We start from the raw sequence: 27,098 nt of genomic DNA, 5'->3' as shown, positions 1-27,098 counted from the left end.
TCATGCGCCGATGACGTCATTCCAGGAGCTGGCCCGCCCCCGCCCCCACGACTGGGTTGGCCTCGCTCACGTGGGGACGTCCTGCCCTCCCCGCCCCCTCCCACCTGCGGGAGGTGGGGCGGGCCGGAGCTCGGCCGGCGCCTGTGCCTCACGGGGGAGGGGCGGGGGCCGGTGGGCGAGGCGGTCCGCTCGGCCGGCTGCGCACAATAGCTCGGCTGAGGTGGGGGAGGCGGCTCCGCGGCCGCTGCAGCTGGAGTCCAAGGTGTGGGCAGCACCGTAGACGGCCCCTCACGGTTCCGCCCCCACACCCCTTTCCCCCTCTGCTCGTCTGCAGCGCCTTCCTCACCGACTCTGCCGTCCTGCCCCAGACGCTTTTTTCTCTCGGACTTCTTACCCCCTCTTTCACGGAGCCGCGCGCTCTCGAGAGCCCCTCAAAGAACTCTCTGTCTCTCCACCTCCTCCCCCAGAGGCCACCCGAGCTCCTCACATCTCCGAGCAACCGCCCCCCTCAGCCGCGTCGCCCAGGTCCCTCCGCCGCGCTGACTGCAGCCACGGTCGCTGACCCCCTCCGCCCCATCCTCGCCCTGTCCTGAGGGGACTCCCCGGCGCGAGCGGGCGGGGAGGCGCCGAGCGAGCGAGCGGCGGCGGCGGCGGCGGGCGGGAGAAAGTGAAGCGGCCCCTCGCGCACACTAGCGCGCTCACTCCGCGGCTCGGCCGCGGCCACCGGGGTGGAGAAGGAGGAGGAGCCGAGTCGAGCCGAACGAGCGCGGACGGTGAGAGCCGGCCTCCCGCCCGGTACCCCTGGCGCCGCGGGCTGCGGGCCTGCGGCGCCGGGGTGGGGGAGGCGCTGGGTGGGGGTTCCGGGACCCATTCATTCCCCGCCGCGGCCGGGCGGATGCGGGCGCCAGGTGAGGGAAGGCGGGGGCGTTTCTTGCGAGGCTGGCCGTTTCTGTCGGACCAACAAAGGCCCCCTGTGTAGTTACCCGCGCGGCCGCGGGTCTCTGACGCCTGGGGACCCAGACGCCCAGGGGAAGTCAGCGGAGGGGAGACCTCGCAGGTCCGGCTCCGGGAGCGACTGCCTCCTGAACTTTGTGGTCCTCGGATCCTAACTGTGGACCGCGTAGGGGAACCTAGCAAGGCGGCGACAGGTTCATTGTGCACGAGAAAAGTCACCTTTGTCCTGGCAGTGGGGTTCACCTATAGAGTTGAACTCCTTGAAAACTACGAGTGGACAGTGCTTGACTTATGCCGCCCCTCCCCCACCCTGGGAATACTCTTAACCTGTGGTGTTGAAACACGGGGAGACGAGATTTGGAGTTATTTTATGTTTCTTATTCCACTTCAAAAGACGTGATTATTATAGCCTTTACTGTCTTGAATATTTTCACAGCAAACATTGCTGGGAGTGTTTTGGAAGAATACTTGAGAAGTTTTGGGTGTTGAGTGCACAGTGCTTTTTGTTTATTCAGCCCTTTGGATAACTGTCTTACCTTTTCCCCCCAGGACTGTGAAAGGTGATGAGAAGGGTTAGTAGTATGGTTACCAATAAAAATTTGAAGTCACTAGTCTAACCTTTAAGAGTTGTTCCTAGAAAAACCTTTAATATTGCCTACTGTGTCTTTGTGCCCTGTCTAAACTTTGTCAGGGGAAAAGAGGAGTCGACAGTATACAAATATCTCATTAGTCTTACCTTATGACTTGTCCTACTTCCTGTGTGACCTTGAGCAGGTCGCTTCCAGTTTTAAAGGTCCAGGAGTTTGCTTGTTTGCTTTTGTGCTACTTAGTTTTCAAGACTTTACTAAAGCACCCCCCGCCCCCCCACACCTGCCCACTCTGGCCAAACCTCCCATGAAGTCTTTGCTGGCACCCACCCCCATACTCCTTTCGGGGAAAACTTTTTCACTGAGTCCCTCAGAGGCTTGGTAGAATTTATACTACAGCACTTAACATTTGGTGATGGACAGGGAGGCCTGGCGTGCTGTGATTCATGGGGTCGCGGAGAGTCGGACACGACTGAGCGACTGAACTGAACTGAACTGAACTTAACATTTTGTTGTTGTTCCTATTTGGAAAATCCTGAATCAGGTGCATATGAAATCCACCTCACCTTAACTAGAAACTCTACTTCTCAAAAAAGAGAGGGTGAGATGTATGGATAGAGTAACATGGAAATTTACAATACCATGTGTATTGTAACTGAACAGGGGAAACTGGAACAGGGAACTGAAACAGGGGCTCTGTGACAATCTAGAAGGGTGGGATGGGGAGGGAGATGGAGGGAGGTCCAGGAGGGAGGGGGCATGGGTGTACCTATGGCTGATTCTTGTTGATGTATGAGAGAAAACCACAAAATTCTGTAGAGCAATTATCCTTCAATTAAAGTGGCAAAAAAAAAAAGGGATTTTTGAATGATAAATCATGAAACGTTCCATGAAGCTTATCCAATTAGCTCATGGGTCTGTCTGGTAAATTTGCTTATTCAGTCATTCATTTACCCAACATTACTGGAGTCTGAAGAGCTACTGTGTTTCAGGTCTCCTGCTAGGGCTATGGAGAAGGCAATGGCACCCCACTCCAGTACTCTTGCCTGGAAAATCCCAGGGACGGAGGAGCCTGGTAGGCTGCGGAGGAGCCTGGTAGGCTGCAGTCCATGGGGTCGCTAGGAGTCAGACATGACTGAGCGACTTCACTTTCACTTTTCACTTTCATGCATTGGAGAAGGAAATGGCAACCCACTCTAGTATTCTTGCCTGGAGAATCCCAGGGATAGTGGAGCCTGGTGGGCTGCCGTCTATGGGGTCGCACAGAGTTGGACACGACTGAAGCGACTTAGCAGCAGCAGCAGCTAGGGCTATGGGGATTCAGAATCTGTTAAGGCATTCCCTGTCTGTCGAAGAGCTCAAAGTCTAGTGGGTGAGGTGGGCTTGTAAACAATGAAGGCCTTCCCTAGGCTCTACTCCAGCTGTACAGGGAGTAGTGTGCAATAATTGAGGCTGCTGGACCTGTTTTACAAGTCTTGTCCTGGTCAGAGTGAGTCCTGCAAAGAAGGTAGTGACCTGCCTCTCTTCTGTGAGATAGCACTTGACAAAGAGCTTTTTTGACTGTATACTCAATTCAGTGTACATTTACTAAGCACATGGTATGAGGCCCTGTGTTAAATTTGGAGGAAGGACTGCTTTTTAAAAGGTGGTTGTTGTTCAGTCACTAATCTGTCTGCCTCTTTGCAACTCCCATGGACTCCAGAATGCTAGGCTAGGCTCCTCTGTTCTTTCCTGTATCCCGGAGTTTGCTCAAATTCATGTCCATTGAGTCAGTGGTGCTATCTAACCATCTCATCCTCTGCGGTCCCCTTCTCTTTTTGCCTTCAATTTTTCTCAGCATCAAGGTCTTTTCCAGTGAGTTGGCTCTTCACATCAGGTAGTCCAAGTATTTCTAAAAGGAAGGCACTATATATCCAGAGAGATCTTTGTAAAACAAAACCCAATCATCTATCCCCACCCCTGACTAGTCATTGCCTAAAGATAAAATTTTAAACCTTTTGACACAAATAAGTTCTCAGAAATTAGAATACTGCCTGCCTTTGCAGCCTTACTTTCTACAACTTCCTTGCCACCCTCTTTTCATCTCTGCTTTTGCATGTGCTATTCTTTCTGCCTAAAATGCCATGCTGCACCTGCCTATGGAGAAGCACTTGTACTTCTGGGAGAAAAATGAAAGTGTTAGTCACTAAGTTGTGTCTGACTCTTTGCGACCCTGTGGACTGTAGCCCATGAGGCTGCTCAGTCCATGGAATTCTTCAGGCTGTAATTCTGAAGTGGATTGCCATTTCCTTCTCCAAGGGATCTTCCTGACCCAGGGATCCAACCCAGGTCTTCCTGAATTGCAGGCAGATTCTTTACCATCTGAGCCACCAGGGAAGCCCTTTCTGGGAAGCAGTCCCTTAGTTTTTCCTATTACCTCTGTATAATGAGTTGCTTTTCCATTCTCGGGCTTATGTACAGACCACTCATAGATCTCTATAGTGCTTTGTTGCAAATTTTTTTGACTTTATCACACTGTTGCAAATATTAACCTGTGAATTTTTTGAGGGCAAGATCTCTAGTCTTAGTGCCTTGCAAAGTTTCTGGCACTGAATAAGTGTTTGAAATGAATATATGAATGAAGAAAGCAAATCAAGGCCCTTGAGTTTGAGATTACCTAATTCTTTGGGTTAGAATAATTTTAGCTCCAAGTGTAGTCCCTGCACCAGGATCATCAATAGAATCTGAGAATTTGTTGGACTTGCAAATTATTTGTCCCATTCCAGACATACAGACAGGGTTGGGGACCCCAGATATTTAACAATCCTCCACGTGATTCTGATACTTGGTAAAGTTTGAGAACCACTGGGTTAAAAGATCTGCCTTTAATAAGACCATTACCTTGCCACCTCTCTCCCTGCTTCCTTTCTCCCTGCCTCCTTTTTCTTCCATAGCACAAAGTGCTTGACATTCCATTCCATTTCCTTCCATTTTGTTCCATTCTGTTCAGTTTCATTGCATTCCATCCTATTCTATTCCATTCCATTTCATATCATCTGTTTTTCTCACTTAAATGAAAGCTTCCTGAAAGCAGAGAATTTTGTTTTATTTACTTCTGTAATCCCAGGGGCTAAAATAGTGACTGCATATAGCAGGCATTCAAATATTTGTTGAATGAATAATATAAAAATGATTTAACCCTATTTACTGCCAGCTGCTACATTGGGGTTTATTCAAGAATAGTTTTCAGTAGGAAGAGGAACCTCACTCCAGTATGCAAATCCAAGTGGATTCCAACATTTTGAGGGATTTACTTTATCAATAGATTGAGCTTTTTTTCCCCTTTTACTTTTGTCTTTCTCCATCAGAATCTGCATGATTTTTTCTTCTTTTGTTCTTTTTTCTCAGGATCTGAAAACTGCAGCTGAAATATCCTAGGCCAGGATTGCACTTAGTTTTGCAAGTTTAAGTAAGCACCCTAACTTTTGAACCTTTTAACTTGAAACTGTCTCTTCCGGATCTCCTGTGATTTTTGTCTTTCTCTAGTGATAACTTAAAGCCATACCAGGACCTGTTTGACTCCACACAAAGGTTTCTCTTCCTTGTGAAGCTCTTGAAAGTGTTTTGTTTCTTTCACTTTCTTATTAGCCCTAAGATACCATATCCAGTTTTCTCTTTTTCTAACTTCCCTCTGGGAGATTGGCTTCATTTATTGATTCTTTATTTATAAACACTTGTTGAGTCTTTCTCTACCATGTGCTGGGTCCCATGCTGGGACAGATATACATAGGATGTGGTTCAAGTCCTTAAGGAATTAAAGATATTTACAACATTATATAATAAGTATGGAAATGAAGGAGTTAGATGGAGGGATAAAGTGATGTATACTCATAAAGATGGGAGAAAGCTGTCTTTCTAAATTTAAGTTGATCAAACAAGCATCATTTTGATAAGCAGACCTTAAACATCTTTTAGCTAAGAGGTTGGCGGCTTTATTGGGGAAAGCTAAAACAAAAATCAAGGTAGAATCAGCAGTTGCTAACTTGAGATACTTCTCAATTCTATTGTTGCTGGTTTTAATGAATTTTCCTTCCCCCCTTTCTGTTTTTCTAAATCATGACTAGGAAGTATGGGAAAAAACTTTTTTTTTTTTTAATAATAAAGAGAAAAGTTTAAGTTTATCAAAAAGAATATGCTGTTTCATTTTAATTCCTAAGGACTAATGTTATTATTTTGGGTGGGTGGTTAATGAAACCCAGAGAAAGTCAGGAGACCTTAATTTAATCTTGATATTACTGCATGACTTTATGCAAATTATTTTATCTCTGTGCCTTTGATTCTAGCTGTAAAATCAGGATAGTAACAGTTGCTATGACTGGCTTACAGGTTTATGAAGCAACTAAAAAATATTGAATATAAAATCACTTTTGAAAAGTATAATTTGTTAGGTAGTTGTTAGGTTGTGGTAAACTTATTAACAGCAGTTTACATTATTGAACAACTAGCAGGGGTCCCCAACCCAGGGGTCCACATCTGGGATCTAATGTCTGATGATCTGAGGTGGAGCTGAGGTAATAATAATAGAAATAGAGTCCATAATAAATGAAATGCACTTGAATCATCCTGAGCACCCCCCTTCTGTGGAAAAATTGTCTTCCATGAAACCAGTCCTTGGTGCCAAAAAAGGTTGCGGACCACACTGTACCAGATACCATGAGAGGTATTTTTTCCAGTCTTCAAAATGAACATGTAAGATATTGCTAGTATCTCCATTCCATTGATAAGAAGGCTAGGCTTAGACTGGTGAAGGGATCTCGTTCAAGGTTTTGCTGAAAGTGACAGACCTCAGTTCCAGTCCATATCTATCTGATATAAGCAATTATGTGTCATGTTCATTATTCCAGCTGCTTTAATTTTTTCTGTATGGCAGATTTTAGGAATGTTTTGTAAGTTTATTGCTGTGAAAGTTAAAATTTTTCTTCATTTAACCTGCTTTCTTTGTGCATAGAACGGCTGGTGAAGAACGATTTCCATGCATGTACATTTGTCATGATTAGGTAAAAGAATAACATCCTTCCCTGGTGCTTTTTATTCAGCTTCACAACAGCCATCTATGAGACAGATAGTTGTTTTCTAAGTTAGTGTCATAGGGATATTGTCTTACTCAAAGGCATATCATTAGGAAATGACTAAATATTGATTTAAAACTATGTTTTAAAAATCTAAATGTGTTACTTTATTTTTGCCACTATATCATAAAAGGCAATAGCCTTTTAAACTCTATGAGGCTAAACTTTGGGGCACTAGAAATGTCCTTTTAGATTGCTCTCTAAACTCTCTAACCTCTTCTCACTAAGAAAATCCTGACTGAAGTCCATGGTTTGAACCACAAAAAAAATAATTGCTGATAAAACTCTGCCATATGGTCATATTGCCGACTTATAGGATAACACTTTCATTGAAGTTGAGAGAGCAGACTTTATCTGTATTCTGAGTCACTTGTGCTTGAATATTTTTTTTCCTTTGCCAATGTGAATTTATTAACATAGTGCAATACATTTTTCTGCTTTAGTGTTAAGCTTTATCTCTTATAAATAACTTCCTCTACTCTCTCATCTAGTCTTAGAGATGGGAGAAATCTGTGTGTCAGGATCCTCTAGATTATTCCCTCTCTAGGAGTAGTGTAGTAATAAGTAAAAAAAAACACCAGAGGTTCATTGGTCCCTCATAAATACGATTTTATTTGGTATTGATTAATTCTCTAAAATTGATCTAAGTCTTAATTTAAAAAACTCCATTATGTTTTGGCTCTTATTCATGGAGATGGTGTGTGGTAATTTGCATGCAACATTGGGAATTTCATTCTTGTTTATGGGGCTTTCTTCTTCCACTTTTCCACTTCCAGTCCTCTGTAATGTCCCTTTCCCTTTCACTTTGTGTAAGTACTGAGGCTGGCAAGAGCATTCTTCTCCTTTATAGAATCTGCCTTTTGAATCTTTGGGGATGATAAATAACAGTATATGTGTCAAAGCCTCTACCTTTGTCTGCCTGCCTGTATCTTCATGGTTTAGCTTTTCTCATTCTCTCTCTCTCTGATTTGCACAAAGGGATTGATGGCTTCCTCATCTTAACTCTTGTCTCATAGTATTTTGTATATTATGGTAATATTATTTATAATTTTTCTAGGGAAGGAGATAGGTGTAGAAAGAAATGCACTATATTTGAAGTTAGACAAAGACCTACTCGGACACTTATTTAGGCCTCTATTTCTTCATTTGGAAAATAAAAATAATACCTAACTTACAGGGTTGTTGTGACGATTAAATGAATAACATGTGAAAATGAATTTTAAGATGTTAAGTTATATAGATGTTAGGTACAGTTGTAAATTTGTGACTACTATTTATGTCTATTATGTATAGCAGTGGTTTTTAGTTTTGGCTGTGTGCTTGAACTACTTGTGAAGGTGTGAAAAAAAAAAATACAGTTTACCTGGACTGTATCTCAGGTCTACTTAAGCAGAGTCTCCTGGGATTCTTATTCTGGCAAGAATACACAGAAGAACTGTACAAAAAAGATCTTCACAACCAAGATAGTCACGATAATGTGATCACTGACCTAGAGCCAGACATCTTGGAATGTGAAGTCAAGTGGGCCTTAGAGAGCATCACTACGAACAAAGCTAGTGGAGGTGATGGAATTCCAGTTGAGCTATTTCAAATCTTGAAAGATGATGCTGTGAAAGTGCTGCACTCAATATGCCAGCAAATTTGGAAAACTCAGCAGTGGCCACAGGACTGGAAGAGGTCAGTCTTCATTCCAATCCCAAAGAAAGGCAATGCCAAAGAATGCTCAAACTACCGCACAATTGCACTCATCTCACACACTAGTAAAGTCATGCTCAAAATTCTCCAAGCCAGGCTTCAGCAGTATATAAACCGTGAACTCCCAGATGTTCAAGCAGGTTTTAGAAAAGGCAGAGGCACCAGAGATCAAATTGCCAACATCCGCTGGATCATGGAGAAGGCAAGAGAGTTCCAGAAGAGCATCTATTTCTGCTTCATTGACTATGCCAAAGCCTTTGACTGTGTGGATCACAATAAACTGTGGAACATTCTGAAAGAGATGGGAATACCAGACCACCTGACCTGTCTCTTGAGAAACCTGTATGCAGGTCAGGAAGCAACAGTCAGAACTGTACATGGAACAACAGACTGGTTCCAAATAGGAAAAGGAGTACGTCAAGGCTGTATATTGTCACCTTGCTTATTTAACTTATATGCAGAGTACATCATGAGGAACGCTGGGCTGGAAGAAGCACAAGCTGGAATCAAGATTGCTGGGAGAAATATCAATAACCTCAGATATGCAGATGACACCACCCTTATGGCAGAAAGTGAAGAGGAACTCAAAAGCCTCTTGATGAAAGTGAAAGAGGAGAGTGAAAAGGTTGGCTTGAAGCTCAACATTCAGAAAACAAAGATCATGGCATCTGGTCCCATCACTTCATGGGAAATAGATGGAAAAACAGTGGACACAGTGTCAGACTTTATTTTTTTGGGCTCCAAAATCACTGCAGATGCTGATTGCAGCCATGAAATTAAAAGACGCTTACTCCTTGGAAGGAAAGTTATGACCAACCTTGATAGTATATTAAAAAGCAGAGACATTACTTTGCCAACCAAGGTCCGTCTAGTCAAGGCAATGGTTTTTCCCGTGGTCATGTATGGATGTGAGAGTTGGACTGTGAAGAAAGCTGATCGCTGAAGAATTGATGCTTTTGAACTGTGGTGTTGGAGAAGACTCTTGCGAGTCCCTTGGACTGCAAGGAGATACAACCAGTCCATTCTAAAGGAGATCACTCCTGGGTGTTCATTGGAAGGACTGATGCTAAGGCTGAAAGTGCAATACTTTGGCCACCTCATGCGATGAGTTGACTCACTTGAAAAGACTCTGATGCTGGGAAAGGTTGGGGGCGGGAGGAGAATGGGACGACAGAGAATGTAGATGGCTGGATGGCATCGCTGAGTCTATGGACATGAGTTTGAATGAATTCTGGGAGTTGGTGATGGACAGGGAGGGCTGGCGTGCTGTGATTCATAGGGTCGCAGAGTCGGACACGACTGAGTGACTGAACTGAACTGAGCTGATATGCAGCCAAGTTTGAAAAGTATTGCCTTATAATATTTTGCGTAAATGTCTTTTGTACTTACTGTATAAAAACTGTTTTAATTGTCTTCTGCTGCTGCTGCTAAGTTGCTTCAGTTGTGTCTGACTCTGTGCTCCTCTGTCCACAGGATTCTCTAGGAAAGAATACTGGAGTGGGTTGCCATTTCCTTCTCCAGTTGTCATTTAAAGTCCATTTATTTTCTAAACACGTATTATGCATCCGGCATTGTGACGGGCTCTGAAGAAACAGATTGTAACCTGATGCCTACCTTTAAATTTATAGTAGAGAACCAAACATGTCTGTCGACAATTGTACTATATTGAGAAAAAAATGACACATGGATATGTATACTGGTGGTATGTGAAGACAGAGGAAGGCATCTACTTCACCTGAAATAGGGATGGCTTGGCAAGCTTTCTCAATGGAAGTGGAACCTAAATTGGATTTTGAGAGATATGCAGGGGTTAACCAAGGCAGCGGGGGAAGGGTAGAAAGAGAAGGGAAAGGAGAACCTTCCTGAAAGAAAGCAGTATGAAGATTAGAAGGCTTGAGAGCATAATTTGGGGAATCCTGAGTAATGTAGTACATTTAAAGGATGGGGTGCGAAGTGGGGAGTGGTAAGAAAGGACAGGAAGGCAAGGCCCAGATGATGAACGACCTTTTGGATAGTGTACAAAGTACTTTCAGTAATGTAATCTCATTTTATTCTTTCAACAGCTCCCTGGGTTAGCTTTCAGTTCAGTTCAGTCGCGGTATTATTTCATGTCCATTTTATAGAAGTGAAAACAGAGGTTAGTTGAAATACCTGAGGCTTTGGTTTGGTTTGAGGACTGGTCCTTCTGACTCGAGCGCATGTTTTTTCCAATACACTTTTTCCAATAAGACTAGCTGTCTTATACTTTTATGGGCGATCACGTGAGCTCCATAGATAAATGTGTAGCAATTCATAAGCTGTGAAGTGCTTGACTCATGTTGGCTATTAGTTGGGAGTTTGGATTAAGTGACCTATTAAAGTGCTTTTAGCTCTTAAGATTCTGTGGGTATTTTCTGGGATTTTCCTTTATCATTTAAAAAGATATATATAGTTTTTCCACCAGGAGTTGGTAACCAGGGTCCAGGAAGCTAAAATAGTATCATATAGTTACTCTTCCAATTTGATTATCTTTACTCAGATCCCCTTGTTTTTAAAATACATTTATGTTTCATTTATTATGAAAGTAATACATGATTCTTGCAGAAAATATGAAGAATACAGAAGAATAAAAGGTAAAACAAAGACAACAACAAATGCCAGAGTTTATTGTACAAAGATAACCAATAATAGGTAGCATTTCATTTACTCCCTTCTGATCTTTTTAAAAAGTGAGTTTGGGATGGTGAACTCCCTATTTCTCAGCCACCTTCTATCCCCAATCTCATTGTATATTGAAGATAAATGACATCAGGAACAAATCATCACCCTCAGCCTTGTTATAACTGACCTTTTACTGGGGATAGTGCTAAGTACATTTGATTTTTCATTTACTCCTCAGAATAATCCTATAAGAGTGATACTGTTCTATATTCATTTTACAGATGAGGAAATTTAGAAGCAGGGAGATCAAGTTGGCATTTGAAGACATGTTTATAATTATTACTGTGTAACCCGGGTTCGATCCCTGGGTCGGGAAGATCCCCTGGAGAAGGAAACGGTAACCCACTCCAGTATTCTTGCCTGGAGAATCCCATGGACGGAGAAGCCTGGTAGGCTACAGTCCACAGGGTCGCAAAGAGTCGGACACGACTGAGCGATGGAACGGAACGGAACTGTGGTGTTGGAGAAGACTGTTGAGGGTCCCTTGTACTGTAAGGAGATCCAACCAGTCCATTCTAAAGGAGATCAATGCTGGGTGTTCATTGGAAGGACTGATGCTAAAGCTGAAACTCCAGTAGTTTGGCCACCTCATGCGACGAGTTGACTCACTGGAAAAGACTCTGATGCTAGGAAAGGTTGGGGGCGGGAGGAGAAGGGGACGACAGAGAATGAGATGGCTGGATGGCATCACCGACTCAATGGACATGAGTTTGAGTGAACTCCGGGAGTTGGTGATGGACAGGGAGGCCTGGCGTGCTGTGATTCATGGGGTTGCGGAGAGTCGGACACGACTGAGCGACTGAACTGAACTGAACTATGGCAAGTCACTTAACCACCCTGAGCCTCAGTTTTCCTTAGCTGTGATATAGATGTATTAAATTTGATGTCAGCTTCTTAGTTCAATTATTTTATGACTAGTGTTTTTTTTTTTTATATTTTGTTTGTTGTTTGTTTTGACCTTCTCTCCTCCTTTTCCCCGCCCTCACTTTTACTACTTAGTAAAATAGTCCCTGATCCCCATAGTCTATCAGTAATAGTGTTTCACTGTGGAAACAATTCTCCATGGGCTGCTGCTGCTGCTGCTAAGTTGCTTCAGTCATGTCCGACTCTTTGGGACCCCATAGATGGCAGCCCACCAGGCTCCCCCGTCCCTGGGATTCTCTGGAGTGGGTTGCCATTTCCTTCTCCAATGCATGAAAGTGAAAAGTGAAAGTGAAGTCACTCAGTTGTGTCCGACTCTTAGCGACCCCATGGATTGCAGCCTACCAGGCTCCTCCGCCCATGGGATTTTCCAGGTAAGAGTACTGGAGTGGCGTGCCATTGCCTTCTCCGCTTCATGGGCTAGCAGAGCAAAATTTTAATTTCCATGCTATGGCATGGGTAGAAAGGGACTTGGTATAGTTGGGAGGACTCTTCGTTCCCCCTATAACTTTTTGAAGAAAAATTATTATTTTATAACAATTTCTTATATTTAAAATTATTTTCCCATCTGGAGTTATCTGGCCAGTCCAGATTCTGAGATTTTTATTTGGTATCTGGGTAGATTTTTCTGGTCAGTTCAAGACGTTATCTATATGTAATCTGCAAAGTAACTGAAAACAAAACAAGAAAGTGGGTGAGCAAAGGGTAAAATTTCATTATGATAGACTTTTGAAAGTCCAAGTTTCCTAAGTGACCTAGAGACAATTAGTATATATTTAGGTTTGTGCATGTGTGCTTAGTTGCTCAGTTGTGTCCAACTCTTTGCAACCCCATGGACTGTAGCCCGATAGGCTCCTCTGTCCATGGAATTTTCCAGGCAAGAATACCTGAGTAGGTTGCCATTTCCTACTCCAGGGGATCTTCCCAACCCAGGGATGGAAGCCATGCCTCCTGTGTCTCCTGCATTGGCAGGAGGATTCTTTACCACTGAACTACATGGGAAGCATTCATACTCTTATGTGTTACTCTGTGGCATTATTTGATTAATATCTGTCTACTAGACCCTACTGTCCACAGAATAATTTTTCTGAAGGGAAAGAATTCTAACATAGTACCTATTTGAATGAAGCAGGGCAAAGGCTAATAGAGTTTTGTCAAGAGAACGCACTGGTCATAGCAAACACCCTCTTCCAACAACACAAGAGAAGACTCTACACATGGACATCACCAGATGGTCAACACCGAAATCAGATTGATTATATTCTTTGCAGCCAAAGATGGAGAAGCTGTATACAGTTAGCGAAAACAAGACCAGGAGCTGACTGTGGCTCAGATCACGAACTCCTTATTGCGAAGTTCAGACTTAAATTGAAGAAAGTAGGGAAAACCACTAGACCATTCAGATATGACCTCAATCAAATCCCTTATGATTATACAGTGGAAGTGAGAAATAGATTTAAGGGACTAGATCTGATTGATAGAGTGCCTGATGAACTCTGGACGGAGGTTCGTGACATTGTACAGGAGACAGGGACCAAGACCATCCCCATGGAAAAGAAATGCAAAAGAGCGAAATGGCTGTCTGAGGAGGCCTTACAAATAGCTGTGAAAAGAAGAGAGGCGAAAAGCAAAGGAGAAAAGGAAAGATACAAGCATCTAAATGCAGAGTTCCAAAGAATAGCAAGGAGAGATAAGAAAGCCTTCCTCAGTGATCAATGCAAAGAAATAGAGGAAAACAACAGAATAGGAAAAACAAGAGATCTCTTCAAGAAAATTAGAGATTCCAAGGGAACATTTCATGCAAAGATGGGCTCGATAAAGGACAGAAATGGTATGGACCTAACAGAAGCAGAAGATATTAAAAAGAGGTGGCAGGAATACACAGAAGAACTGTACAAAAAAGATCTTCACGACCAAGATAGTCACGATAACGTGATCACTGACCTAGAGCCAGACATCTTGGAATGTGAAGTCAAGTGGGCCTTAGAAAGCATCACTACGAACAAAGCTAGTGGAGGTGATGGAATTCCAGTTGAGCTATTTCAAGTCTTGAAAGATGATGCTGTGAAAGTGCTGCACTCAATATGCCAGCAGATTTGGAAAACTCAGCAGTGGCCACAGGACTGGAAGAGGTCAGTCTTCATTCCAATCCCAAAGAAAGGCAATGCCAAAGAATGCTCAAACTACCGCACAATTGCACTCATCTCACACGCTAGTAAAGTCATGCTCAAAATTCTCCAAGCCAGGCTTCAGCAGTATATAAACCGTGAACTCCCAGATGTTCAAGCAGGTTTTAGAAAAGGCAGAGGCACCAGAGATCAAATTGCCAACATCCGCTGGATCATGGAGAAAGCAAGAGAGTTTCAGAAAAACATCTATTTCTGCTTTATTGACTATGCCAAAGCCTTTGACTGTGTCGATCACAATAAACTGTGGAACATTCTGAAAGAGATGGGAATCCCAGACCACCTGACCTGTCTCTTGAGAAACCTGTATGCAGGTCAGGAAGCAACTGTTAGAACTGGACATGGAACAACAGACTGGTTCCAAATAGGAAAAGGTGTACGTCAAGGTTGTATATTGTCACCTTGCTTATTTAACTTATATGCAGAGTACATCATGAGGAACGCTGGGCTGGAAGAAGCACAAGCTGGAATCAAGATTGCCGGGAGAAATATCAATAACCTCAGATATGCAGATGACACTACCCTTATGGCAGAAAGTGAAGAGGAACTCAAAAGCCTCTTGATGAAAGTGAAAGAGGAGAGTGAAAAGGTTGGCTTGAAGCTCAACATTCAGAAAACAAAGATCATGGCATCTGGTCCCATCACTTCATGGGAAATAGATGGAAAAACAGTGGAAACAGTGTCAGACTTCGTTTTTTTGGGCTCCAAAATCACTGCAGATCCTGATTGCAGCCATGAAATTAAAAGACGCTTGCTCCTTGGAAGGAAAGTTATGACCAACCTTGATAGTATATTAAAAAGCAGAGACATTACTTTGCCAACCAAGGTCCGTCTAGTCAAGGCAATGGTTTTTCCCGTGGTCATGTATGGATGTGAGAGTTGGACTGTGAAGAAGGCTGATCGCCGAAGAATCGATGCTTTTGAACTGTGGTGTTGGAGAAGACTCTTGAGAGTCCCTTATACTGCAAGGAGATCCAACCAGTCCATTCTAGAGGAGATCAATCCTGGATGTTCATTGGAGGGACTGATGCTAAAGCTGAAACTGCAATACTTTGGCCACCTCATGCGACGAGTTGACTCACTGGAAAAGACTCTGATGCTGGGAAAGGTTGGGGGCGGGAGGAGAAGGGGACGACGGAGAATGAGATGGCTGGATGGCATCACCGACTCGATGGACATGAGTTTGAGTGAACTCCGGGAGTTGGTGATGGACAGGGAGGCCTGGCGTGCTGTGATTCATGGGGTCGCGGAGAGTCGGACACGACTGAGCGACTGAACTGAACTGAACTGAACCTATTTCCTTAAAATAAAAAGTATCTTTTTTTTTTTTTGCTGTCTGTTGTAGACACAGTTCCTAATTTATAGTAGCTATTCTGTAAATGTTTTTGACTGAATGAGTAAGAGTGGAGCCAGCATTCAAACTGAGGTGCATATGACTTCTTTATTTAAGTTTATCAAATATGCAAGAATCCTTTCATTGTCTGGTATTGGGAGAGGCCAGGAGAGAGGAAACCTCACTATGTTAAATATTTAGCTGCCCAGTACAAACACCTTTGACCTGAGTCAAAGTTGAATGTATGCCCTGATGCTCAGTAAGGATGTGGAAAATTCTTAAGGGGATCTCCAGCTACTTTGCCATTCTGAGTCTTTCTTCCTTTTATTTGAGTTAAGGAATTATGTTACTGACAAATGGTATTGTATTCAGGCCCTTTTAGATGTATTTGCTTTCCAGAATATTCTTTTTTTTCTATTTTAGTGTTATCCCAGGCAGTGGTTTTGTATCAATTTCTTATAGTGCCAAATAATTCTAATAAGGCTTAACATATACATTACTTTCATCAATTAAAAATAACAGAGCTCTGTTTAACCAATTTTTGTAACACTTAATAAATTTAAAATTCAGACACAATTATATCAGTGAAATAAATGAACCCTTTTGTTTTCTTTTTTCTTGTATGTAAACATAATTACTTACATAATTGTAATCACAATATAAACCTACATTTGTTGTTTGCCTTTTTTTCTTGACTTATAGTAAACATTTCCCTCATATTACTTCTTAGTATCCATTATAAAATTTAAGATGATATTTCATAATTTGCCTAAAACCATTGTGTTGGTCAGTGTTCTACCAGAGAAACAGAACTAGTAGAATTCCTTAGCATGGAAACCCCAGTTCTGCTCTTAAGGCCTTTCAGTTGATTGGGTGAAGCCCACCCATATTATGAAGAATAATCTCCTTTATTTAAAGTCAGCTGAATGTAGATGTTTACTTTATCTACAAAATACCTATTAAATACTTTACAGCAGCACCTTGATTAGTGTTTAATTGACTTACTGGATACTATAAGCTAGTTAAGCTGACACATAACACTAACCATCACAATCATTTAAGTTTTTTCCTTGTTATAAATTACACTGTAATTTTATCAATAACCTTACATATAGCTTTCTACTTTCAGAGTTTATTTCTTTAGAATAAATTCTGATCAGTGGAATTGCTGAATTAGTGATATGTGGCTCTTGGGTGTTCATTGGAAGGATTGATGCTGAAGCTGAAGCTCCAATACTTTGGCCACCTCATGTGACGAGTTGACTCACTGGAAAAGACTGATGCTGGGAGGGATTGGGGCGGGAGGAGTTGGGGACGACAGAGAATGAGATGGTTGGATGGCATCACCGACTCGATGGACATGAGTTTGAGTGAACTCTGGGAGCTGGTGATGGACAGGCAGGCCTGGTGTGCTGTGATTCATGGGGTCGCAAAGAGTCGGACACGACTGAGTGACTGAACTGAACTGAACTGAATAGGCTCTTGATAGGATTTAATATTTGGAAACTGAAAGTACCACCACAGTTTTTCTTTTATTGATTTCTTCAGGAGTTGGTCTGTTCAGCTGACTTATTTCCCAACCCCCGCCTGCCCCCCCCAGCCCCCGCACGTTTTCTAAATCTGGAAATGGCCCCTTTTCTTCAGGGTTATCTTCAGTTCTCCCTTCAGTCTCTGCCTGCCACTTTCTCTTTGTGCTTTCACTTCTCCACCCCCAACTTTGTCTCATTTATCACAAAATAGAATAAATAAAGAATAGATAAAATAGAAGCTTTATATTCCTACTTCTGAATTGGAGAATCTACTTGAACTTGAATCCATTCCTTTCTTTATGAAGGAAGTGATTCTCTTTCAAGGAAAGGCCTGATCCTTCGTATGCTTTTAGATTCCTGGGGTCCTGTCTTAGAAACCTCACTTTACTATCTTGTTACATTTTGCTTTTTAGAGTTATCATAAGCAGTTTTCAAATGTTTTATTTAAAGGAAAACAGTTTTGTTCACCACCACACAGTAGTGCTGCTAAGATCCCATGTTAGCTTTCAGCTAAGCACTATCTTTGCTCTCTTTCAAAGCTAGTCTTCTTTAAATAGCTGTTTACAACTTCTGCTTCTAATTCCTTACCTCCTGTTTACTTGGCAGCCTACTCCACTCTGTTTCTGTCCCTACCACCTTACCATAACTGCTTGTGCTAAAGTCCATAATGACCGTATGGTGCCAAATTTACTTAAGAAAGAAAAAAAGCAAACCATTCCAAAACCATAACCACACATATACACCTCCCTTCCCATAATCCTTTAATGTCGTCAAAATGTTCTGTTGTGGTGCAGAAATCTTTTTTATTCTTTTTTTCTTTAGTAGTTTGAAACAAAGGCTACACAGAGAGATTGGCTGGTATTCCATTTATGTCTTCTTTAATTTCTAAATTCCCTCTCAGTCTCCGCCCCCCACTTCAGATTATTTGTTGAAGAAACCAGTTGTCCTATTGAGTTTCTCACTCTCTGCATTTTACATTACCCTGTTACAGTTTAAGAAGTTCCTTGGTCCTATGTATTACTTATAAGTTAAAATCTAGAGGCTTGATAAAATTCAGGTTTTTTGTTTTGTTTTGCATGACCACTTTATATGTGTTGGTGTGTTCTTTCATCAAGAGGCTCACAGTGCCTACATGGCCCTCTTTTGTGTTGTTAGCAGCCATGGAATTTCCTTTTTCATTCTTATCTTTCTGGACCTCTCGATATATTTATTTTATTGATTACTCCCACTTTAAAAATATTCTTTTCCCTTCTGTGATATCACTTTCCTTGTTTGTCTCCTACTTCTGAGCATTCCTCCGTTTATTTTGTTGCCTTTTTCTACAGTGTTGACTTTAAATGTTGCAATTCCTCAAGGGAGAGATCCTCTTCTTTACACTGTACTCTCTTTCTGCTTGATTTCATTCATTGTCCTACCTTTGAATATATGATCACAGCTTCCCTATTTTCCCAGATACCTCTAGCTTAAACTTCTCTCCTTAACTCTAGATCCTTATATTCAATTGCCTGCTTGATATTTCTACTTTGGAGTCTTATAACATCTCTTACTTACTATGCTCTAAACTACATTCTTGGTCATTTTTTCATAAACGTGGTCCTCTTCCAGTTATCACTGTCTTACTAAGTGGGATTTTTTTTTTTTTTTTGCTCAAACCTGAAATTTAAGATTCATCTCTGGCACCACCTTCTCTCCTTTCCTTCATATGGAAAACTGCATTCCCAACCTTTTTAATTTTACTTCTGTATATTTCTTGAATTCATCTACCTCTCTCCATTTCTGCTGTCACCTCTCTAATCCAGACTACTATCATCTCTACCTTGGACTATCTTTTAACTGAGTTCTGTGCTTGAAACCTGTAAAAGCTTTTTATTTTATTTAGGAAAAAATATAATTTTTTTTCGTTTTTGGCCACCACATTGCGTTTCTTGTGGGATCTTAGTTTCCCAACCAGGGATTGAATCTGGGCCCTGGTGAAAGCAGTGAAAGTGCCAAGTCTTAACTGCTGGACCGCCAGGGAATTCCCAGATATCAAATATTAAACATGATTTTAAGATTTTGAGTGACTTGGCCTTGTTTTTTCTTTCTCTGACTTCACCTTGTGCAACTCTCCACCTCAGTGGTTGTGATTCAGAGATTGGCATCCCCCTAAAGTTTGAGAAAGTCTCTCTTGCTTCAGGGCCTTTACACCTGTTCTCCCCTGGTATGCTTCCCCTAACCGCTGTTTCTGGTTTCCTTCAGAAGTCTAGCTTCTTTCTCCCCCCTCTTTTTCTTCTTTAAGAAAATTGAGTACTTTCTTCTTTTTAAATATTGAGTATCTACTGTGAATCAGGACCTATCTGATCTAAAGAAGATCGCCTTTATTATCCTCTTACTGTATTTTGTTTTTTTCTGTAATAGCTTTAATTTATTTGTTTATTTTTGGCTGTACTAGGTCTTCTTTGCTGCATATGGGCTTTCTCTATTTGTGCCCAGTGGGGGCTTCTCTCTGGTTGCAGTGTTTGGGCTTCTCATTGCAGTAGCTTCGCTTGTTGCAGAGCACAGGTTCTGGGGCATGCAGGCTTCAGTAGTTGTGGCCCAGGGGCTTAGTTGCCCTGTAGCATGTGGAATCTTGCGACACCAGGAATCGAACCAGTGTCCCCTGCTGTGGCAGGCAAATTCTTAACCACTGGACCGCCAGGGAAGCCCCTGTAATGGCTTTTATAATGACCTGTAATTCTATCCTTACTGACTGTTTTATGTCTAGCCTTTCAGCTCCATGGGGTCAAAGATCATGTCTCTTTTATTCACCTTTGTTCCCTGTCACCTTAATGTGGTGCCAGAATATAGTGAGTGTTGTGATATTTGCTGAATGAATGAGCTCACATTATCAAGGATTATCAAGCCTTGTCAGTCTTATCTCTGAAGTTTTTTCCAAATTTGTTTTTATCTTTCTATCTTCTGTGCTCTTGTTTCAACCATAATTATCTTTTCTCTAGGTTTTTAATTTGCTCTTAACTAGTGTCCTTAACTAGTCTTTCTGTCCTCTTATTCATCCATTAGTATGTCTGGAATAATTTTCCTGATCCTGTTAACTATTCTTCTCAAAACCCATCAGTGTTGTCCCCATTGCTGTGGAATAATATGCTAATTAGTTTGTTACTCAGGGAACTTTACACAATGATCCCATCTACTTCTTCAGCTTCATCTCACTTGACCCTAATCCATCCCTAAAAGACTGAATTTTATTCACTTTCATATATCACTTTGTTCCTTCAGCCTGGAATTCCTTTTTCCTTTATGCTATTAAAGCTCTTTATTCTTTAAGATTCAACTTAAATCAGCTGAGCTGCCATTTTTTTCCCCTGTAGGCTTTTAGCCCTCATAGACCCATTCATGACTATAAATTCCTTGATGGTGTGCTATAGACTGAATGTTTATGTCTTCCTCCAAATTCATGTTAAATCCAAATACCAAATGTGGTGATATTTGGAAGTGGGACCTTTAAGAGAGGTTGAGGTCATGAGGACACAGTAGGATTAGTGTCCTTATTCTCCCCTTCTGCTGTGTGAGAGAGAATGACTATCTATGAATCAGGCAGAGTTCTCACCAAACACTGAATCTGCTGGTCCTCTGATTTTGAGCTTCTCAGTCTCCAGAACTGTGAGAAATAAATTTCTGTAGTCTGTGGTATTGTGTTGTTGTTATTTAGTTGCTAAGTCATATCAGACTGTCTTATGACCCCATGGACTGTAGTCCTTCAGGCTTATCTGTCCATGGGATTTCCCAGGCAAGAATACTGGAGTGGGTTGCCATTCCTTTCTCCAGGGCATCTTCTTGACCCAGGGATCAAAGTCGGATCTTCTGCATTGCAGGTGGATTCTTCGCCACTGAGCCACCCATGGTATTCTGTTGTCGTTGTTCAGTCACTTAGTTGTGTCCAGCTCTTTGCAACCCCATGAACTGCAGCACGCCAGGCTTCCCTGTCCTTCACTGCCTCCTGGAGTTTGCTCACACTCATGTCCATTGAGTCAGTGATGCCATCCAACCATCTTTCCCAGCATCAGGTATTCTGTTATAGCAGTCCAAAAGGTCTAAGACAGGTAGTACTTTGTTTTGTTCCTTGCTGTATACTCGGTATCTTGAACAGTGTCTGGGATGTAGTAGGCTCTCAACAAACTTCTCAGTAAACTTACTGAATTTTTGAATAAAATAATTTATCCACTGTCAACAAATATTTATTAAGCTTTTTTGAATTTTCATAGCACTCATTCCATCCTTTGGACTATAATTAGATGTATGGATGGTCATTTGTTATCCATGGCAGCCAATCACTTATAAAATCAGTCCCCACTCAAACATCCCCTTCGTTGCTCACCCCTGGGCTTTGTTCTCCTCACCCTCTTTGTCAGTAGTTACATTTCTAATGGTAGGATAATTAACATCTAAGAATATGATGCAAGTATGTTCTAAAAAGCTGAAATTTCTGCAAAACATGAAGAATTTTATGAATTTGAAATAAAGTTACACTGGAGAATGGCTTGAACCACACACACCCATGTCATTGACAAATGAGAATTAGGTAAAGTGGATGTTCATTGGAGGGACTGATGCTAAAGCTGAAACTCCAATACTTTGGCCACCTCATGCGACGAGTTGACTCACTGGAAAAGACTCTGATGCTGGGAAAGGTTGGGGGCGGGAGGAGAAGGGGACGACGGAGAATGAGATGGCTGGATGGCATCACCGACTCTGTGGACATGAGTTTGAGTGTACTCCAGGAGTTGGTGATGGACAGGGAGGCCTGGCGTGCTGTGATTCATGGGGTCGCGGAGAGTCGGACACGACTGAGCGACTGAACTGAACTGAACTGAACTGAGACCAATTTAAAACTGAAGGAAAAATTAGTGTGAATAAAGACATAATAGCAGACTCAGAGGAAAATGATTTGAGTAACAAAGGATTCAGAGAGACCCTTGGGAAAAATTGGTGAAGCTCTTGAATACTTTTACAAAATTGATCCTCTCATCAGTGTGTTCTGAAAGCCAAATGGAAATGGCCAGTGATCTTTGGTTTAAGAATTACCTTGGTGGTGATTACAGCTTAATTTTGTTAAATTACAGATTACAAAATTTTGTTTTATACTTATCTTGATAAAAGCCTCATCTGCTTTTTATTTGTTTTTATTTACTAGGATATTTTTGTCTCTCATCAGTTAACTTAATTGGCATTTTTTGGTATTAGCTATCCTCAGATAACAGGAATTCCTTTGTATGTTTTTGTCCCTATTGGGTTTAGTTCCTTGATGTTGGGGACTGTGCATTATTCATTATATTCCTTTGGGGCCTAGCTCAGAGTCTGGTGTATAGGAGATACCTAATAAAGCAAAGTGTTAGGAAGAAGTGAACAGTAATAGAAGAGATTTGGAAAAGTGCTTTGAAAAGATGCTGTTTGGGGATGGGAACTAAGATCCCACAAGCCACATGGTGTGGCTGAAGATGGGGAAAAAGGTACTATTTGGTACAGAGTTTACATGGCAAGTAAGTGAGTAGAGTTTGACTACTGTGCTTTGTTATGTTCTAATGGAGAACCTCTCTTATATTATTCCTTGCTAGCTCCTGCCTAGCGTGTACTTTAATATTCAGAGTCTGTTCTCTGCCTCAATAGCTCTTGTTCTCATTGTAATTCTTCCTGGAGATTGAGATGGAAATGAGGAAGGCTTTGGGCTGCTGCCTGGGCATCCACATTCAGGAGAACTTAGAAATGCAGAGGGACCAAATGCCATGCCTGACCTGGATGGATCCAGGTCAGCCAATCATTGCTTTCCTGCCTTTCCCTTTGTTCTCTGTGCCGCCAGGCTTCTATCCTGCAGGAGGTTTATGCTACAGCTGTTTGTGCCAATTAATATGATGCTAATATACCCCTTAGCATCATATTAATTGGCACAAACAGCTGTAGCATAAACCTCCTGCAGGATAGAAGCCATACCCCCTTGGGCTTCCCTGGTGGCTCAGAGGTTAAAGCGTCTGCCTCCAATGCGGGAGACCCTGGTTCGATCCCTGGGTCGGGAAGATCCCCTGGAGAAGGAAATGGTAACCCACTCCAGTATTCTTGCCTGGAGAATCCCATGGACGGAGAAGCCTGGTAGGCTACAGTCCACAGGGTCGCAAAGAGTCGGACACGACTGAGCGATGGAACGGAATGGAATATACCCCTTAATGAAAGCATGGAAACACAGGGTCCCAGCCCATGGCTAAGAAATAGTGTCAGCTTTCAACGTACCTTTTCACTAGGCACCTAGAAACCTTTTGATATTGTTTTTGAAACCATAGAAACAGATGCTGAAAGTGACCCTTGCTTAGGGAATCTATTCTTTCGTTTTATGGGATAAGGAAAAAGAAAACCTCAGAGATGGTTAATCTTGTGCTACATTTACAGTTCCATGCTCCCATTTTAACAAAGCTCTATCTCATGTAAAGATAATTTTGTCCTCTATATTGTGTAGCAGCTAAAAACCCTTGCTACAGATCTAACCATGACTGTGGCCCTACCCATTCTGGACTCTGTGATCTGGGCACAGTTACTTAACCTCTGTAGTTTTAGTTTCCTTATCCTTAAAATGTACTAACAGTAGTACCTGCTTCATAGGTTTGCTACCAGGATTACATGACATAATAATTATAATGCACTTAACAGATTCTGGCACTTAATTATTGTTCTGTAAATGCTGACTGTCATTATTATTGCAGAGGAGGGGAGTGAAAAAGAGCCTAATGACCAGTGCTTTAATTTACAGCCTTGTCCTTGAAACCTTTGTTCCCAATTCTCCTTCAGTTAGAATTTAAGCCTTGTAAAAGCAAGGGCCTTGTCTACTTGCTTCTCTGTATCCTCAAGTACCTAAAATAATTTTTAGCATATAGTAGATGCTTAGTGAAGAAGGCTAATCGCCGAAGAATTGATGCTTTTGAACTGTGGTGCTGGAGAAGACTCTTGAGAGTCCCTTGTACTGCAGGGAGATCCAGCCAGTCCATTCTAAAGGAGATCAATCCTGGGTGTTCATTGGAAGGACTGATGCTGAAGCTGAAACTGCAATACTTTGGCCACCTCATGCAACGAGTTGACTCACTGGAAAAGACTCTGATGCTGGGAAAGGTTGGAGGCGGGAGGAGAAGGGGACGACAGAGAATGAGATGGCTGGATGGCATCGCTGACTCTATGGACATGAGTTTGAGTGAACTCTGGGAGTTGGTGATGGACAGGGAGGCCTGGTGTGCTGTGATTCATGGGGTCGTGGAGAGTCGGACACGACTGAGCGACTGAACTGAACTGGACTGGAGATGCTTAGTAAATATTTGGTGAGTTAATGAATTCTTTTAGGAAAATTTTCTCTGAATATTTTTAGATATATCTTTTTATATATCTGTACACCGACTCTGTGGACATGAGTTTGAGTGAACTCCGGGAGCTGGTGATGGACAGGGAGGCCTGGCATGCTGTGATTCATGGGGTCGCGGAGAGTCGGACACGACTGAGCGACTGAACTGAACTGAACTGAACACCTACTTTTAGATATTCCAGTGACTTGAACCTTTTTTCTTTACAGTTTATGTGAATTTACACTTGTCTTTTTAGTTTTTGTGTTGTGTCCTGGATCTTCTCAGATGTCTTTGTTTCCCTCTACGCTATAAATCTTTAGGAGTGGAAGACTGTGTTCTCTGCTTTGGGAATTAGCTCCTATTGCCCCTAATATAATAGTTTTTTGTCCATAGTTATTATGCTTTGTAACTACTGACAAGTGACTGTAAAAATCACTTGTATCCATATTAATTTTTAAGCAAACCTCAGTATGTGGGACAGCATCACTCCCAGCTCTAGCAAGTTGTGAATTTGTAAGGTCAGTCTTTGGTGGCAAGAGATACTTTATTGCCTTTGTGAATGTTACTCTTTATGCTTGAAACACTCTCTCCTTTACCTTGCCCCTTCTCTGCCAGATGTCATACTGCTCTTTCTTCAGGGCTCAGTTTCCTCTGTCAAGTCCGTTTTCTTCCTTTCTTCTGTAGTTAATTCCTCGTTATGTAGATCTCTTCATGGAGGAAGTGGGCAACTTTTGCAAATGGGATGATTGTGTAGGAGGACCTTCTACACTGAGGGAAGAACTGATGCAAAGACAAGGAAGGAAAGGGTCAGTTATTATGGGAATATGATGGTAAGTATTGTATGTTATCTTTACTGTAGGGCAGTTTATTGGTCAGGTTCTTATTGGTGGTGGCAAGTAACAGAATCTACTCTAACAATTTGAAGGAAAATGGATTTATTAATGGGTACCAAAGAGATTAAAGTCTTTGGGAGAATGGAAGAAATGAACCCAGGCTGAACTTCCAGGAATAAATTTTCTAAACTGCACCAGAGAACAGAGCTCTCAAGGATTGCCACTGTCTTTGCAGCTTTAGAAGCTGCAGAATCAGGAGGCTGTTGCTGCAACTGCTAGATCTAGAACTATGCTGTCCTGGTTGCAGTTTGTTCCAGCAAAAGGGATGTCCTATGCCCAGTCTCTCTCCATTCATCTAATATTGTTCCAAATCGTTATCTAGTATGAGAGCATTTGACTGGCAGAACCAAAATGACTTTTAGAGGGGAGTCTGGGAGTACCTATTATTTGTCAGATAAAAGTTAGCTGGATTGATAGTCAATAAATATTAAGTACTTTCGGAGATAAGAAGTGGGATTCTGAGTGTTATGGAATATAATAGAATGGAAGTAAAGAGTGAAAAAAAAAGGGAATCTGGGAAATAAAGGGTTTGTTTTTTTTCTTTTTTTCTTTTCAATCTCTGTAGTACTCAAAGCTTGAAGGGAATCTGGGAAATAAAGGGTTGGTTTTTTTCCTTTTTTTCTTTTCAATCTCTGTAGTACTCAAAGCTTGAAAGGGGTTAGAATAGGTTTTGAGCAAACTGATTTACATATTCTGCTGTAGAGAGTATTAGAGTGAGTTGTACCCTCTTCCAGTTGTTGTTGTTTAGTCACTAAGTCATGTCCGACTGAGTACCAGATTCTGTATCACTTGGAATTCTGTAAGCAGCATTTCTACTCAAATTTGGCATAAATCATAGTGAAATTTATGTCAATTTAGAATTGTAACAAAACAAAAGTAAAAGATTGTGTTACTTTTATCTCCAAGTTGCCTTCCATCATGGTGGTAAATTGATGGAAGCAGGGGAGCTAAATTTCCTTGTTAACCAGTGGATGAGAGAGATACATAGACAGAAGGGTCGGGAAAGGAAGGGAGACAGGGAGAGAGGCAGAAAGAGGCAGAGAGAGAGACAGACACTGACCTCATCTCCCAAAATGGACAAAGTTTCTTCTCTTTAGTCCAGTTGGACCACCTCAGGCCACGTATCCATCCTTGAACAACCAAGAGATTCCAGGGATGTGCCAGATGCCAGTTGGTTAAGCCTATGTTCTTGAACTATTCACTGGCAAGAAGAATGGGATTACCATGTTTGGTTTGGATGTAGACTGAAGACCTACCCCTGGATCTGGTTTTGGAGCCAGCTTTCCCTTCGGACAGTGGTTTTCAAAAAATGGTCACTTGAAAGAAAGAAGGAAAGAAAGAAGGAAAGAAAGAAAGTGAAGTCACTCAGTCGTGTCCGACTCTTTGTGACCCCATGGACTGTAGCCTGCCAGGGTCCTTGTCCATGGGATTTTCCAGGCAAGAATACTGGAGTGGGTTGCCATTTCCTTCTCCAGGAGATCTTCCTGACCCAGGGATTGAACCCAGGTTTCCCACATTGTGGGCAGATGCTTTACCATCTGAGCCATCAGGGAAGCCCATGGTCACTTGGGAGCTTGTTAAAAATGCAAATTCTCAGGGCACGTATCAAAAACTCTCGGTCTAGGAATATGTGTTTTAACAAGCTCTCCAGGTGATTTTGACTCTGGCAATGTACTAAAATTTGAGAACTGCCTTAGTTACATTAGTTATTGAGGAATGAATACCTGATAAAAATCAGGGCTCTAATAAGAGGGAGGTAAAGGAGAATGGATGCTGAGCAGCCAGTAGAATTCATTTCAGACCTGTAAAGGTGAGTAGGGATCAATCAGTTTATGATGAA

General features: G+C 42.0%; 1 protein-coding gene across 5 annotated transcripts in view; it reads left to right on the top strand.

Annotated features, from left to right (window-relative positions):
* The first annotated feature begins 245 nt into the window (after positions 1-245).
* The window catches only part of PAK1 (p21 (RAC1) activated kinase 1), a 182,271-nt gene continuing 155,418 nt past the window's right edge, over positions 246-27,098 (top strand). For 2 of the 5 annotated variants that reach the window (XM_055416055.2, XM_055416052.2), the window contains exon 1: positions 299-773. The gene's annotated coding sequence lies outside the window, so the exon portion shown is untranslated. Of the gene's footprint in view, positions 263-298; positions 774-892; positions 909-4,928; positions 4,990-27,098 lie in introns of those variants that run through there. The other 3 variants (XM_055416053.2, XM_055416056.2, XM_055416057.2) reach the window with 3 other exon arrangements.

Source organism: Moschus berezovskii, chromosome 25 (assembly GCF_049115385.1).
Source record: "Moschus berezovskii isolate FMDL1 chromosome 25, NW_MosBer_1.0, whole genome shotgun sequence".
Taxonomy (NCBI): Eukaryota; Metazoa; Chordata; class Mammalia; order Artiodactyla; family Moschidae; genus Moschus; species Moschus berezovskii.
This window is presented reverse-complemented; position numbering and strand designations above follow the sequence as displayed.